This window comes from Oreochromis aureus, linkage group 11, assembly GCF_013358895.1.
Source record: "Oreochromis aureus strain Israel breed Guangdong linkage group 11, ZZ_aureus, whole genome shotgun sequence".
Lineage (NCBI taxonomy): Eukaryota > Metazoa > Chordata > Actinopteri > Cichliformes > Cichlidae > Oreochromis > Oreochromis aureus.
In genome coordinates, this window is record NC_052952.1 from 12,548,898 (window position 1) to 12,564,384 (window position 15,487).

The window sequence follows — 15,487 nt, forward strand, 5'->3', positions numbered from 1 at the left end:
ACCATTTGTCAGTGCTGCAGCAGCACTAATAGTCTGCTATCATTTTGCTTCTTATGGCGATTTGCGTGCAGCTATACTTAGTGCACATTTTATTTTTGCTGAAAACACTTTACACACTTTACACGGCAAATTATTCTCCATGTGCTGCCTTTAAAAAACATCACACATGATAATATATACGTTATTACGAATTAACATATTTTCATTAAAAAAAAACATACAGGAGTCATTAAAACGGCTGATATTTTAAAGGCAGATAAGCTTATGCAGGAATTTCCCGTTTCACCTATACCCAAATGACACATTGCTGCGTTACCTGAAGCAAAAATAAAGGAATAAATATGAGCGTTTTTTTGATTCCTACATCAAACAACGTGACTGCCACCCCAGGAAGTACAGACAAAACAAGCGAAGTGAAATTCCCCTGCATCGACTGAGCTAAAAGGTTAACAATCCCGAGCTCTAACAGGTCCCTGATAATGAAAGGGGAAAGCGCAGGCTTCAAGTGACGTCTGACTGAAGGTGGTGGGTGGAGGGGTGAGCTCGGTTTAAAGAGTCTACTGAAGTCAAAGACGTGTTAATAAACAGTTATGGAGAGCCCCAGGGGTGGGGGTGCTTTGGGGTCGCGGGGATATAAGGAAGCAAAGAAGGGTGAAGGGATTGTGTGTGCGTGTGTGGGTGGGGGGGGTGGATGGAGCGATGCTGGATGGGGATGGGTGGGGGGGTCAGGATCATGGTAGTCAAACTGCTGTTTCCTCCTGGGGAGAAGAAAGGAGTTAATGACACCCTAGAGCTTCCCACCCCCACCCGCTGCTCCTCCCTCTCCTTTATGGAGGGTGAACGACACACACAAGCCCTTTCGGAGGTGAGGAGGCCGGGGAGACAGCCATGCCGTCCCACCGCCCCACTAGCAGGAGGCTTTAACAAAAAGGAAGGATGAGGAGGAGGCGCGATAACTGTGATTATTATTACTAAATATAATATAAAACAGTCAGTGCGGGGGCACAGTGAACGGGATCCGCCCCTCCGCCCACACGCTCACTATTGAAAACTCTGTTGAAGATGCCGGGGACAGGTTTAAAGACAGCGCCTTTTCAATGCCAGGGGAAAAAGGGAGGGGTTAATGAGGGGCTTGGAGAGGGAGCTTATGGCAGGGTGGGGGAGAGGGGGTGAGGTGAGCGGGGCAGCGGGGAGGGACGCCTGGCTGCCACGGTGTCAGCGGAGGAGACAGCGGAAACAGACCTGGAGACAAAGCTGAGACAGGCGTACAGCGAGCATGGCTTCTCCCCCACAAATGAGGGACAATCAGCAACAAATATGTCACCGTGTTTTGGAGTTATAATTGTAGCTTCCTCTTTTGGCCAGGAAGTGTAATTTTTGAAAAGGTGAGGCGCATCATTTTTCCTAGTTTTGTCAAAAATGGGAGGCAAGGGTGTCGGAGAAATCACACGTGATGGAGGGGGGAGTAGCAAACAGCTTCCCCCTGTGCCATTTTGGAAAATACCAGAATGCAGTCGTCGGTGTGAGATGATGTTTTTCACTGTTTTCCTGCCTGTGACTTCATACATCATTTCCCCCCACAAAGTTTCCAGAAAAGTGGAGCAGTGGTGACAAAACAGCGAACAAGCAAAGTGACACAAAAAGCCCCTTCTTTTGATAAGCGGATAAAGGGATTCAGTAGCCCGATTTTGATGGAGTTGAGGTACAAAAGAAAAAAAGTGCAGTGGAGAAAACAGCAAGTCAAGGTCACTGAAATTCAGAGCAAAGACAGCAGCTAAATGCTGATGTCCTCTGAATAAAAGGGGTACTGCGTATGGGACAGTCCAGGCTGGAGTCCCAGGACTATAAATCCCTCTTCTCCTTGTCCAAAATTCATTAATGGCCACACAAAGTGGCCGGTGAAAACCAGATGGAGGGAGAAAAATGGGGGCATAGGTGTATGCGCTGATGTTGGGTAGATCGAGGCCAGGTCGAGGGATAGAGGATAACTGGTTTGAATCCAGTGTAGTGTGAAATTATAAAGCGTTACCTGCTTTAATTTTCCAAATACAAATTAAATCCTCAGTAAGCTGACTTTAAATCAATAGTTTCATTTAAGAGGCCACGCGATTTAACAAAAATGAAAACTAGCTGGTCTGGTCAATGGAGCCGGGTCATAAATCACTGGGCTTTGGGAGGCAAAAAGCCGATTTGACTTGTATATGGAGCGGCTGGTGGCCAGGGGGGAGTGCAGCAGGGAAATGAACTCACGCTTTATTAGGACTCATATTGACCTGCCTCTCCTCTCCCTGCACCACCTCCACTCCCCGGCATCACAGCTTCAACCCTCCCATTAAAAACCCAAGACGTATTCAAGTGGAAAAGAGTTATTCTTAAATTCATATGCAACCCCTGAGTGAATCTTCTGGCGACTTTCTGATTTAAGAAGAAAAAAAAAAAAAACAAGAAAGAAGAAAACGAGAGAGCGAGAGACAAAAACAATCCAAACTTTTAAAAAAGGGGGGGAAAGGTAAAACTTGAATCGAACGTGGAAACAACAGAAACAACAAATGTATTGTCAAAAATGCAAGAAGACTAAAAAAAAAAAGAAGAAGAAGAAAAATCATGTCTCACCGGTGAGGTTTTTATTTGTACATCAGTTGTGCATGCCAACATCAAACATTTAATGTCAGCATTCTTCAGAGACGCAGACGAAAGGAAGAGAGATGCAAGGCCCACATTGTCATCAAACAATCAAACAGTCATCCGCTTCTCCAAACAGCTTGCAGCTCAGCTCAGCTGGCACCAGACACTCACATTACAATAAACATCTCTCCTAATGTTGTGCTTACACCATGCCTTGCTTACACAGACACAATGCACACAGACATAAAAAAATAATACTCTGTTTAATAGGTCGGCCTGACAGCTGGAAAATGGAAGTCAGAAGAAGGCGCGCGCACACCCACACGCTACGATCGGCACTAGCTGAAGTCACACTTGCCGTCGATACTTGGTCGGAGGATTATGGCGGGAGGAGGCCATGAACATTATGCCTGATTGTGAATGAATGGTTCCAAGTGCCACAATAAATCCATTATCAAGTTGTTATGTCATACTTAAATTCTCCCCCAAAGTGTTCCCATATATCTTGTCAGTGGTTCATTAGCCATTTGGACAGGTAAAGCTTTCTGAGTTCGGCCCGCAGCTGACCCCCACATTCTGCCTCTGTGTTCCACTTAAAAATAATGGACATCCCCTGTCCCGCATCCATCAATCACGCAGCGAGAATCCCCGGGAAAATAGTTTAGAGGGTTAGGAATTACAGTTACAGCAGCTTTCTGACTGGGGATAGATTAGCCAGGCATTAGCAGTGTTTCATTAACCTTGCGTTAAGTGACATCCTCGCATGATTAATGGACATTATTAACAAAAGGGAGATTGTATTTCCGAAAATGAACCTTTAGTGAAACGTCTGCTGCATTGTTAATAGGTTTGTTTATTAATCATTCATAGGAGAAGGCCTTCATTTCTGAGGTAGTGATACATAGAATGGCTATGAAGGAGACTGACAGCGGCACTGAGTGAGGGCTTGTGCCGAATACAAGCATTTGCTTTCACATGTTTGGATTTCAAGCATTCGGCAGTTTTACAAAGTGTTAGAAAATAGAGTTTAATCGAGTGCTGGACTTCAGTGTTTGAGGAATTTCTTTTTTTTCTGCTTTATGTTTCTATTGGCATGCATTTCGGGGGGGGGGGTGTTTCTCAGCTACAGTTACTAGTTTTCTGTTTAACCATTTATAATAAATACAAAATACAATTTTTAAAAATTACATTGGATAATTTCTGACATTTTTACCAGCTTCTTTCAGATTTGTTAGTTGTAAAGAGTTCTTCTTAATTAATGTCAATGTTTTTGATGACTACAGTACTTAAAAAATATCAGTATCCAAATATGAATATAGGTTTAGCTTACAGAACCTTGTTAAAGTAAACTACAGCTAAACCCACAGCAGCAAAAGTAAAGGTGCAACAGTCACAGTCGAATCATTTACATCCTTTAACTTGTGAAACTTTATCTTGCAAACACGAAGATGTTTTTGTATGTTGTGATGTATTTTAACATTTGAGATCAAAAAAGAAAACGTACAAGCACATCGCTGCAGCTTAGCAGACAAAGAGAAGAAGACCACCTATACAAACCCGACGTCCTACCAGACTCCCCATTCATCGACTGACACGCGAAACCACAAAGCAAAGACATCGCGGAGACGCGGCAAAGACAAAACATCACCCAAACAAAGTATTTTGAGGATTACCGCTTCAACTTTATTTCCTTCTGCTGTTGGCTCACGTCAAAGCGAGCTGTCTGTCCATGACGTTCGCCGGCGAGGGCGAGAGTTCACACCAGAGATGGCCTGTCCATCACCTCTTATCCTGCCGGGCTCTTCTGAGGGTTGCTGTCCTGCACGGTGAGAAGCAGTGGGTGAGGATGGAGGTGAGGCTAGGAAAGGTTTGTGTGTGCGGGGGGAGGAGGGAGGGGTGAGATGAGGAGAGGGCGTGAGGTGCTGCTGTCCAGGCCTCCTGTCCTGCTGTCTGGAAACTCTCTGGCCACATGGGAGCTCACAGGTGCTGTCAGATGACCTGACAAACCGGACTGCCGTCACATCTTCTGTGTATATGGGAGGCATGAGGTGCAGGTTTGTTTGAGTGTACACCTGTGTTTCTTTGAGTGTGCGTGTCCTTGACTTCCATGCATGTGTGTTGGTAGCTGGCTCTTATCTGTGCTCCTTCTGGCTTGACATTCAGCACACTCCTGCAGCTTAGGCAATAAACATATATATATATATATATATATATATATATATATATAAGAGGGACAGATTGAGAAAGAGAGAGGCATAAAATTAAATAAAGATGTGAGTCTACGTGACAGGTCTGACAGGATAAGTAGCTCAATCATCAACTTGCCAGCTGTCAAATCGACAAGCGAGACACAAGCATCCGCACACACATGGCTCATGGAAGAGGTTAGAGAGCCACTGGAGGTTTGCTTGAAATCTTTGGATCAGCTGAACTCTACACCACCCCACCTTTGCTAGCAAAGTGAAGCACTGAAAGCTACATCACCTTTTTCCTCTCTTTGTCCAAATGTTAGGTAGACAAAAACCAAACAAAACAAACACAATGTTTTTTTATGCAGTTTCACACAAAATCAAATCATTTTCTCGTAAAGGCAGGACTGCTCTCTTCCCAGTCTGCCTGTGGTGATAGAGGTCTGCCCCCCACTCCTCTTCCTTCACTCTGTCCCACAGCCTGCTGCTGGGCTGGAGGATGACTGACGCTGTCACAACGTCTGGCAGTCAAACAGACCCGCTCCTGACGGGTGGCGGCAAACGCAATGTGACACAGCCAGCAGTATCTGGTTTCTCCTGCACCGACTACATTTCATATGGCTCAGAGGGGCTTAGGGCGGCCACGGGGAGGGCGCCTCTCTCTCTCTCTGTGTGTGTGTGTGTGTGGCTTGTAGGAGGTAATCGAGCAGATGTCAGGAGAGAGTCTGAGTGGGGATGTGTACACTGAGGGACGACTGAAACCTGTCACATTGATTTTCTGTGGTCTTGTAGCATGGGCGCGCGTGTATCTGTGTGTGTGTGTGTGTGTGCCTTTGATGAGTGTGTGAGCATGTCCATGTTAAGTAACAGAGCGAATGCAATCACACTGAAGAATCAGACCGCTGTGCTGTGTGATCCCCACATTTGCATACACAACTTACACACAGTTGTATGTAAAAGTAGAATATCAAAAAGTTAATAATATAACTATTTGATGGGGCGCGAGAGATAAAATAAAGTGCTTTTGATATTTTTAAAACATTCATATCAGCTTGTGCTCATTACATGTGTGAACATAAACTGTAATATTGGCACATCATGAATCATAATCTATTCTAGGACAGCCAGTTCCACATTTTTTTGTGCTTGTTGTATTTTTGTGATAATGATAATGTAATGATTCCCAATTAACCCCACAGCACCCCCCCCCCAAAGAAAAAGGAAGGGGGGGGGGCATTCCAATCATTCATATCTGGGTAAGAAGAAAGTGTTTAGTACAGACATAAAACTGCCACACAGGCATGAGGAAAGAAAGATTAAATGAAATCAGCAACAGCCATAAAAAGACAATTTTGCTGGGATTAATGAGGATGCTTCATGACAAATCTGTTTAAAGATGATGTATGAAATGATCTTTTTCATTCCTCTCTCATTTTTATTTTCCGTTTTTTTCCCCTCCTCCTTTTTTTAGAGAGACCAAAAATATTATCGCATAAAATACAATATGTCCTACCTGGTTAGTTAGGGCATTTATTTTCTCTAGGAGATGTTAAAAAACACAAATCATCAGAATAACCATTATTTCTAGCCGCGTTCTCGGATTGCACCGTAACTCCGCATGTTCTGCAGACAAAATGAACCGGGGGGCTCTTAGATAAAATGTCACAGCTATATATCCTCGGCCTCATTTGAGTGCAAAAAGCAGCCACGGGATAGCTTGTTGAGCAACATGAGCAGAGGCATGACACCCGTTCATCTACCTTGCTCCTGCTTCCTCCCTCCTTCCTCCTCCTCCTGAATCCTAGAAGCAGAAGAGTCCCAGCAGAGGAAGCACAGACGCTCTCCAGGTTCTAGGTTAAATACAGACACCACAGCCGCCGCAACACTCATCACAGCCCTCTCCCCTCCATACATAGTGTGCCATCTTTTGGCCACTCACAGAACTGCTTCCCTTTCTTCCCCCTCTCCTTTTTTCCCCCCTTTGCTTTGCAGGAAAAGATCATAAAATCAGTGAAATAAAGTGAAATGGTTGTCTGGGGATGGATATGTCCCTTGCAACGTGAAGTGGAACTTGAGGAAATCGACGGATCTCCTGCAGCTTTGCGGAGGACTGTTGCTGCAGGGCTCTTTTTTTTTTCAAACCCTCACAATTTATGCAGGCTCTTGAGCCGTAAAAACACACATTTCTCCCTTCTGATGTCTCGCACACTCGCTCCTGATGAGAGGATTGAATGAATGAATGAGCCGAGAGCTGAAAGTAATTATGGCAGTTAAAAACAATTAGAGATAAATACTACAACTTGGTATAAATTCACAAGGACTTGTGTGCCTGCACGTTCAAAAGTGTGTGTGTGAATGGCATGCGGGCATACATTTGCACACAGCAAAATACAGAGAGAAATAGAGATATTCACCTTCGAAGGGTCACTCTCCTCTTCCTGGCTCATTAAAAACAGCCCCATTAGCAGTGTTCCATCAGAGTCTGACTGCCGACAGATATGTGAGTGTGTGTGTGTGTGTGTGTGTGCGAGTGTGTACAGTGAATGGTAAAGACATGCAGCGTTTTGGAGGCCTCTGGGCTGCCGAAGAATACATTAAACAGCAAAGAGCTCCCTCTCCTCTTCCTGACTGACTCCTGCTGGGACTACTTAGCATTTCTGGGGTGAAAACTTCTCCGGCAAGGTTGTCAAACACTATATACAAATTACAGCAGACCTAAATTGCTCCTGTATATAGTTATTTAACTTTTGCGTGTGTGTTTTTTTCACTCGTGTGTTTGTCTTGAGCTGACGAAGACCGTATTCCCCTGATACACTACGGGCAATGTCGCTTGAAGGGAGCGGGAGCAGTAAGAGGAGGGAGAGAGCGAGGGAGAGAGGGAGATCTGTAAAGAGACATTCAAAGCTACAAATCCCACAAGAATCCAGAACAACTTCACAATCGTTAGCTCATGAAAATTCTAGCAGTTTTAATGTGTTTTTGGGTCACAGATGGTAAGAGGAAGTAAAAATGTCTCATTTTTTTGGCGCTTATTGTATCCCGATCCAGGGAGAATTGAGTGGAAAAATTAAAAATTAAATTAAATGCTAATCACAATCAGACCACATGCAAGTTTGTCCTTGTTGCCCTATAAAGCTAATGAGAGAGGTTTGATCGGCAAAGACCTGATCTCAGATCAGCACTAAAAGTCAAAAAATGTCTCCAAAGCCTCTGTCTCTTGTCTTTTCTCCTTCATTAAACCTGTCCTGCTGGAGTAATGAGTTGTGTTAAAGTGTGTGTTAGGGCTGTTTTCAGGGGTGCCGATATGTGTGTGTGTGTGTGTGCCTCAGACATCTAGCATGACAAGACAAACTCAGATCTTTCAATTCAGTTAACATGTAACAATGGAGAACGACTCGAGTAAATAACAGGGAGGTTTATTAGCAGAAATGTACTTCATGTATCAAAAGAAAGCTATACGACGATTCCTGTTAAATTACAGTAAATTACTGGCAGCCTGCGTTATTTGACGCGTGGGTCTATTGATACGTAACAGTTTCTTACTGTAAAAATATTGCAGTGCTGTGCTCTATAGAATATAACCTTTACAGTTTATTATGCAGTTACTTTAGTGTTCCTGCTGGAATCTCCAGTTTATCATCATGAAATGTTACTGCATGTTCTCACCCCTGTGCTCTAAATTCAGGATTTCTTTTTAGTTTTTTGGTCCTTTTTTGAAGTACAACACTATATCAGCATTGTCACAGTCTCCCTGCTCTCTGCACTTTACAGTTACGGGCCATCTGCTGTATTTAGGCGACCAAAGCTTGAACAGAAAATAACAAAAAATGCCCATCAGAACACTTCTAAACGAATGTTTTGCACTTGTTTTCCTTCCTGAGTTTTTTGATAAAGAGAAAATATATTCCAGTGTCAGAACAGACAGAGCCCAGACACCAGCAGCTGCACTGTTCAATGGGGACTCACAAATCACCGCTTTTACTGCACATTATTTCCTATATTCTTTACAGTATGTTGTTGTGTTATAAAATTGGTTCCTCTGCAGGAAAAACACCCCTATTAGTCCTTATTATGTGACACTGCATAGCAATACATCAGCGTGTAGGCATTTTTTAAATTTTATTTTAATGTTTTTTTAGGTGTAGTTTATGTACGATTATGATATTATGAGGGATCCTGAGTTGACTAATGTTCGAAGGACTGCTATTAACGTAAACGTAAATTCATTTCTTGTGCTTTTCTCCTAACATCGTCTGGCTCTGGTAGAATATCAGATGATTTTACTTTTTGGGCTCCAAATAGTTATTTAAAGGAAAACACCTGCAGCAACAAGAGTGGGGAATATTCTTTACGCCTGAATATGGGGAAAGATGTGAAAGTCACACGGGGGTTGAAACTTGTCCTTACCTTTGAAGGAAGTTACTCTAAAAATGCTGGAAATGATATCTTTAGACTTTAACTGTGTCTCTTCCACCTGGACATTTTAGAAGAACTGCTTTTAAATCTTGGTTTATTTTATGAAAGGGACTTGAGATTATAGTTGTGTTGTTAAAGAACTGTCATTACGATTACTGGAATCTACAACTTCATTGTTTCCATTGCTATAAATCATAAAACACTTGAAAATAAAGTACTTTTATTTAATTCACAATGAAAACTTTGATTTTTTTTGTTCAACACACCACAAAGCAATGAGTGTAATCTATTATGATCTGCTTGTTTCTAAGGTTTCAGGGACAGTCGGTAATAGTGTGAGGGAATGTCCGTGCGCGTGTGCACGTGGATCTGTCCTGTAGGAGTGATAACTGATCGCCCTCCTGTTCATTGCCACCGGTCATCCATTACACGTGAACCAGGATTCAAATACTCGACCCATCAGAGGTGCCAATAACTAGGAGCACCACTGAAAATTACAGGGGAATTTAAGTCTGCTGGCTAATGGCATTGGCACAGACACTTTGCCAATACACATTTAGCAATGTGGTGGTGCGGCTGGCCCGGGGTGCCGGCGGAGACTGACACATCTCTCTTGAGTCTGTCCAGACGGAAGATTGGCCTGTCTGTCAGCAGCCAGGCCGCTGCCATTACCCCATGATCACCCCCAGCTCTCCTTACCCTTTCAACCTCCTCTTTTTTCCTTCGTCCATGACATTCCTTGTGTTTTCCGCCTTAACGATCTTCCATCCTTGTAGTACAACCATGTTCTAGTGGTAAACAAAAAGGTGCCCTACAGTTGATCTTTTTTTAGAGAGAGAAAAACTTCTACAGCTGTTAAACCTGGAGAAAATTAAACCAAAATTTAAATGTTGTCTCTTTAGGTGTTTTTCCATTTAAAAACAAAAATTCCTCCCTTGTATTGTACTTTGGGTTTACATTTAAGTCATGCTGGAGTGTTACAGTAGTGTCGGTCATTTTAAAAGAAAAAAAACTGCTTTAAAAAAACTGATATAGCTTCACTTCAGTGTCAGCACAGGCAAATTATTTAAAGTTAATTAGTTAAAATCCTCTAAAAAGACAAAGCAGATTGTGGAATTTGTATTTTCAAAATAAATTGTAAATTCGTACTTGTGTCTTTGAAATTTTAGTCCAAATTAAGTTAGTTAAACTCCGCTTTTTTATAGGCTGTACATTTTTTCAAATGCATATAAGTAAAATGGCCCTCAGCTAAGACGAGCTGTTCAGCTAGCTCTTAAAACATTCCTGGGAAGTATCAAAGTTTTTAAACTTTTTTTTTTTTTTTTACAGTGACAATACTGCAAAATTGTTATGTTGCTCATTTGCACTTTGCACCCCTCTCTTTGTTTCTTTCTCCCGTCAAAAGCGTCATCACCACGAACCACCTTTGTAACATGCTTGCTATAGAATCAGTTGACCTCGGCAAGGAAACACATGGGAAAAGCTCAGCGCCCTTGAGCAAGGTTGGAAACCCTCACTAATTACCAGAGAGCAGGGTGGAGGGCTGGTGGAGACTGTCGTTTGATACAAACACAATGCTCATTTTTCACGCGATAATCTCCTCCATGTACAGATCTAAGAAAGAAATGTACAATAAGCCAGTATTTCTTAAGGCCCTGTTATCCTCTGTGATTTGCCTTTGCTTGAGGACGGTACAGTGAGGAATGAGAAGAAGAGATGAAGGGTATTGGACATGACTTGTTTCAACAAGAGAAGCAGAAGATGACAGAACAGGCACGAACACACAAAAAAAACTGATGACCCCCTCCCTCCGCTTTTGCATTCACACACTCCTCCTTAATCTGCTAGGATGTTCGTGTCAATTGGAAAAAAGGGTGTAACCGATAGAACAGATTTCCAACTTAAAGGCTTTGAAACACCCACTCCCTCCCCTACTTTAATTCTCCTGCCTTGTTGTCTTGTTGCAAAGGAAAGAAAGGAGCGACTGAAAGATTTTTGCCAGAAGTGTAACAGGAAATTTAAGCTGGAAGAAGCGGCCACCAGCATTAGCTGGTTAAGTATCAGCAGCAGGGAACGGGTAATGAATGTAGAAGGGGAGACATATGAAATGTCATTAATGTTAATTCTAATCACTTTTTGGCTATTAAGCACAAATTAGTGAAGGCGATGTTAAATGTCATGGTCTGTCCTGGGATTCGTATAAGAGAGGGTGGGGGCCACGGAATAGGTTCTCATTTACATACTTAAGATCCAACTTAATTCTCAAAAGGGGTGATGGAAAATGAGGGCGAGCCGTAAACCGACGACGCTGACACTCGGGGAAGGAGGAGAGGTTTGGGGGGGGGGACACAAACGTTTTCTGGCGGCTGATTCTTCATTGTTCATGCTCAAGGTTATTTTCTTGAGCTCGTCGTCGAACGTCATTCCCTTGAATAATTCTGCTCAGGCTTTTCCTCCCTCTGGCTTTAAGGTTTGTGCTATTTAAGACCAATCATGTCAATGCGGAAAAGAATTAATCCTGCTTAAAAATATGTTACACGACTAGAATGCATGTTAACATCCCCCTGATTCTGTCGCGGGATATAGACTTTAGTTTGGTGGAGCAGGAGATAGTTGAAACAAATAATAGCGCGGGCTAGATTTTCAGAGTTCATTGTCAAGTTTACTTATGAGCTCGAACGACGGCTCGTTTTCACGTAGGTACTCCGTGGCTGTCAAAGCGCTCGAGTCCTGCACGAAAAGAAAAAAAAAATCAAGGCAGTGAACAATGTAGCATTTTAAAAGCAAGATGCGCCAAAGCCCCGTAAAACCATGTCATGTAATTCGTTGCGATAGATAGATTAACCTCAGTCCACCGCAGAGGCCTCTGCATTCTTGTCCACATTGTTCTAATGGCAGCCCCACAGTCTTTGGGAATATCCTGTCTTTTTCTTCCGCTCCTCACTTTCTTTCCTCTGTGGATACAGTTGACTGTGGGAGAGTAAATAACATTTGATATGCATAAACAGCCCCTTCCTATTCATTACTGTCAGAGTCTTAGAGTGCAGGAGGCAGAGGTCAGCATGTGAAGGTCCTCCTCAGGCAGGAGAAACGCCTGTGGTAGCTGTCACTCCTCTACCCTCCCACCACCGCCGCCCCTCCACCCCCAGCCCTCTCTCCACCACCTCTTCTATCCTCCTCTTCCTCCCTCCCTCTTTCACTTCCTCCCTCTCTCTCTTATTAGCACAGGCTCCAGGTCATAACCTTTCCGTGGCATTTTGCGATTCCACAACCCTTTGATTAGTGCAATATTTACATATTTCACAGTGGAGAGGGCGTTCTTGTGTCGCAGACACTTGAAGTGTTGTAAATGTGTTTGGCCTTTTGCCTGGGAAATGCGGAGGAGTCATACTCTCCGGTGGTAACTGCAGTCAAGGCTGCCGCGCTGATATATGCCGTGGTGCGTTTTAAGTATATTTACCCCACACCAACGCAGACAATCTACACATGCAAGTGCAATTTGGTCTGCGACGTGGCCCTTGGCCTCCCGAGGAAGGCCGTTTAGCAGCCATTAGAGAGGGATAGTGCTCCCTGGTGGCAGATATAGATCAGACCCTCCGACTTGGACAGTGTGCTGCAGAGCTAAAGAGGAAGCGAGGAGGTCAGAGGCATGGCTGTAGTCCATTCTTGTATCTGTCAAGGGTTAATATTTCTTTCTCAAGGTTTAAGTATTTTCTGTATTAAAATCCTGATGAAAACTAGGGAAGTGCATTGTGTGTGGAATGTGTATGCAGAGTCCCCATGAGGCCTACTGTAGCAGTCACTACCTCAGAGACAGTTGTACATACTTTGGTATGCATGCACAGATTTTCAGTGCTAAAGCAGTGCAAACATCCAAGATAAAGTCACAGAATTGCAGTGACTGAAAGGAGTTGGGATTGTGCAAATTAAAATTTGAGTGTGCAGCTGAGATCAAAACGGCTCTCTGAGTTAGGACTGACCCATGAGTACTCAGTAAAGGGCATTAGAAATAGACTCCACGAGCCTTAAAGCATGTCCCCATGTTATGTTTTGTATATATTTGTACTTCCCCACATCTGTGGGACATCATCTCATGAAACATGAAATATTTATCAGCCACAACAATGAAGCTTAGATTTTTTTCACCTTGTAAGCTTGTTAATGTACATGTGTATGTGTGTGTGCCATCATAACAAAATGTGGTGCTTGAAACACAGGAATTACCACAAAGAAGCTTTTGAGTACTTTTGGAGGTGTTGTCCATTTGTCTTTCTGTCTGTGGACAGATCTTATCAAGACAAGAAAAGCCAGTACGCTGTGTAATAAACCTTTACGTTATCATGATGAATTAAGGCAAAAACAGGTTTGGCTGTTTAATTAGCAATGTGCAGTAGCCTAAGTAATGATTTTTTTTAATGCACAATAAAACATACCAGGCTTAAATAATCCCTGACCACCTTGAAAAATGGATCCTCTGAAGGCACTAGTTCAATATTCTTATTAATTTAACAGTGTTATTGGAAACACACTCATTTCTTTACAGTAAACAATAGGCTGCAGTCAGCAGCTGGGTTAGCTTAGTTACCGTATTTTTCATACATAAGGCGCACTGGATTATAAGGCACATTAAGCAAAACAAAACAGTCAGATAAGTCAAACTTTACTCAACCCACTTCCGTACCATTGATTCATTAATGTTGAATTCTCTCGCAGCTGCTCTATTCCCATGTTGTTGCAGTATATTAATGACTAACCTCGTATTGTGGATGGATTATCTCAGTTGTTCTCCTGACTGAAGTTTGGTCCGTTTACAGCATCCTGCCATGCGACTGCATTTGTCCCTAACCATCAGGAACCCTCACATTAACTTTTATCGAGTGGAAAAAAGTTGGCGTTCATCCTCCAGCTTCGCTGGGGGTGTCCAAATTCATAAGCTGCATCGTCCTGAGGCCGCATTTGTAGGCCGATTACGTCACAGCGCCGAGACGAAGGCTGTCCAAATTCGTAGACTCCTCCAAATGCGGTCGACAAATGTGTCCTCCTTTTCCCCAGATTTGAAGGATGGGTCAGGTGTATCCTTTGTGGCCCACCATATCCCAGAATTCATAGCGCGGCAAAGCCAATTCCACTTTCCAACAATGGCAGCCGCCACTAAGTTTTAATATTACTCTTATTACTCTCTCTGGGTCACAAAATAAGCCTTTAACATATTTTAAGGCAAGAATGTAGCTGTGTAAACTTTAAATATCTGTTCGGTTTATCAAGACATCACATATTTGCAAAACTGTTCCGACGTTTTCGGAGACGTTTCCCACCAGCTCGATAGCTAGCCAGGGTTTAAGGCTCACTAGAGCCGGTGAGAACAGCAAACTCCTGCCACATCGTTTTCAAACACCCACCGATCTTTCGCTTCTCAGGTTAAACATGATAAATATAAGTCACTTAGATAACTTAAAATGTTATTGTTTGGCTTTTTTTCAGTGTTTTACGTGTTTGTGAATAAATCGGTTTGGCTGAGATTAAAGTTATAAAGTTTTCACACAGATGAATAAATGTCAAACGGAAAACTGATTAAACTGAAGTGTGAGATGATCGAGAATTTACACCAGTGTCCTGTTATATTTTAGATAGCAAGGAGCAGACGGCTGAGTTTATTAAACTCCACCGAGACAGCTGGTGACGCGAATCTGAAAGCTAGACCGTCCAATTTCACAGTCGCTCACTTCAGGCCTACCCCGCCTCCTGAGGACCCAGCCCACGTAGACCGCGAAGGCCGGGACCTCAGGGGGATGCAGCCTATGAATTTGGACACCCCTACTGTGTTTATGTTATGCTAACATAGCTGTGTTGCTAGCGATCATGTAGCACATCATTATATACCAGCTAGCCCAACTTCAGTAACCCTACAAAAGTCACTGCTGTTTAGTTTTCTGTCTTTGTTTATGTTGGAAGTGAGAGCAGAGCTGTACGTTTAAATTTTTTCAGAAATCTGTCAGTCAGAACATGCTATATCATGTTTAGGTGGAAACTAGCGAGCTAACTTCCTGCTAAATTCTAACTCCGTTAAATTTAATAAATTCTGTTTTCATGGATGCCTGGATGTTAAACTTAATTGATTGACCGACACGTTTCGGCTTGTGGCCTTCATCGGCTTGTGGCCTGATGAAGACTACAAGCCGAAACACGTCGGTCAATCATTAAAGTTGTTCATCTTCCCTCAAGTGTTGCTGGAGTTCCTGCTTTGTGATTCATCTCAT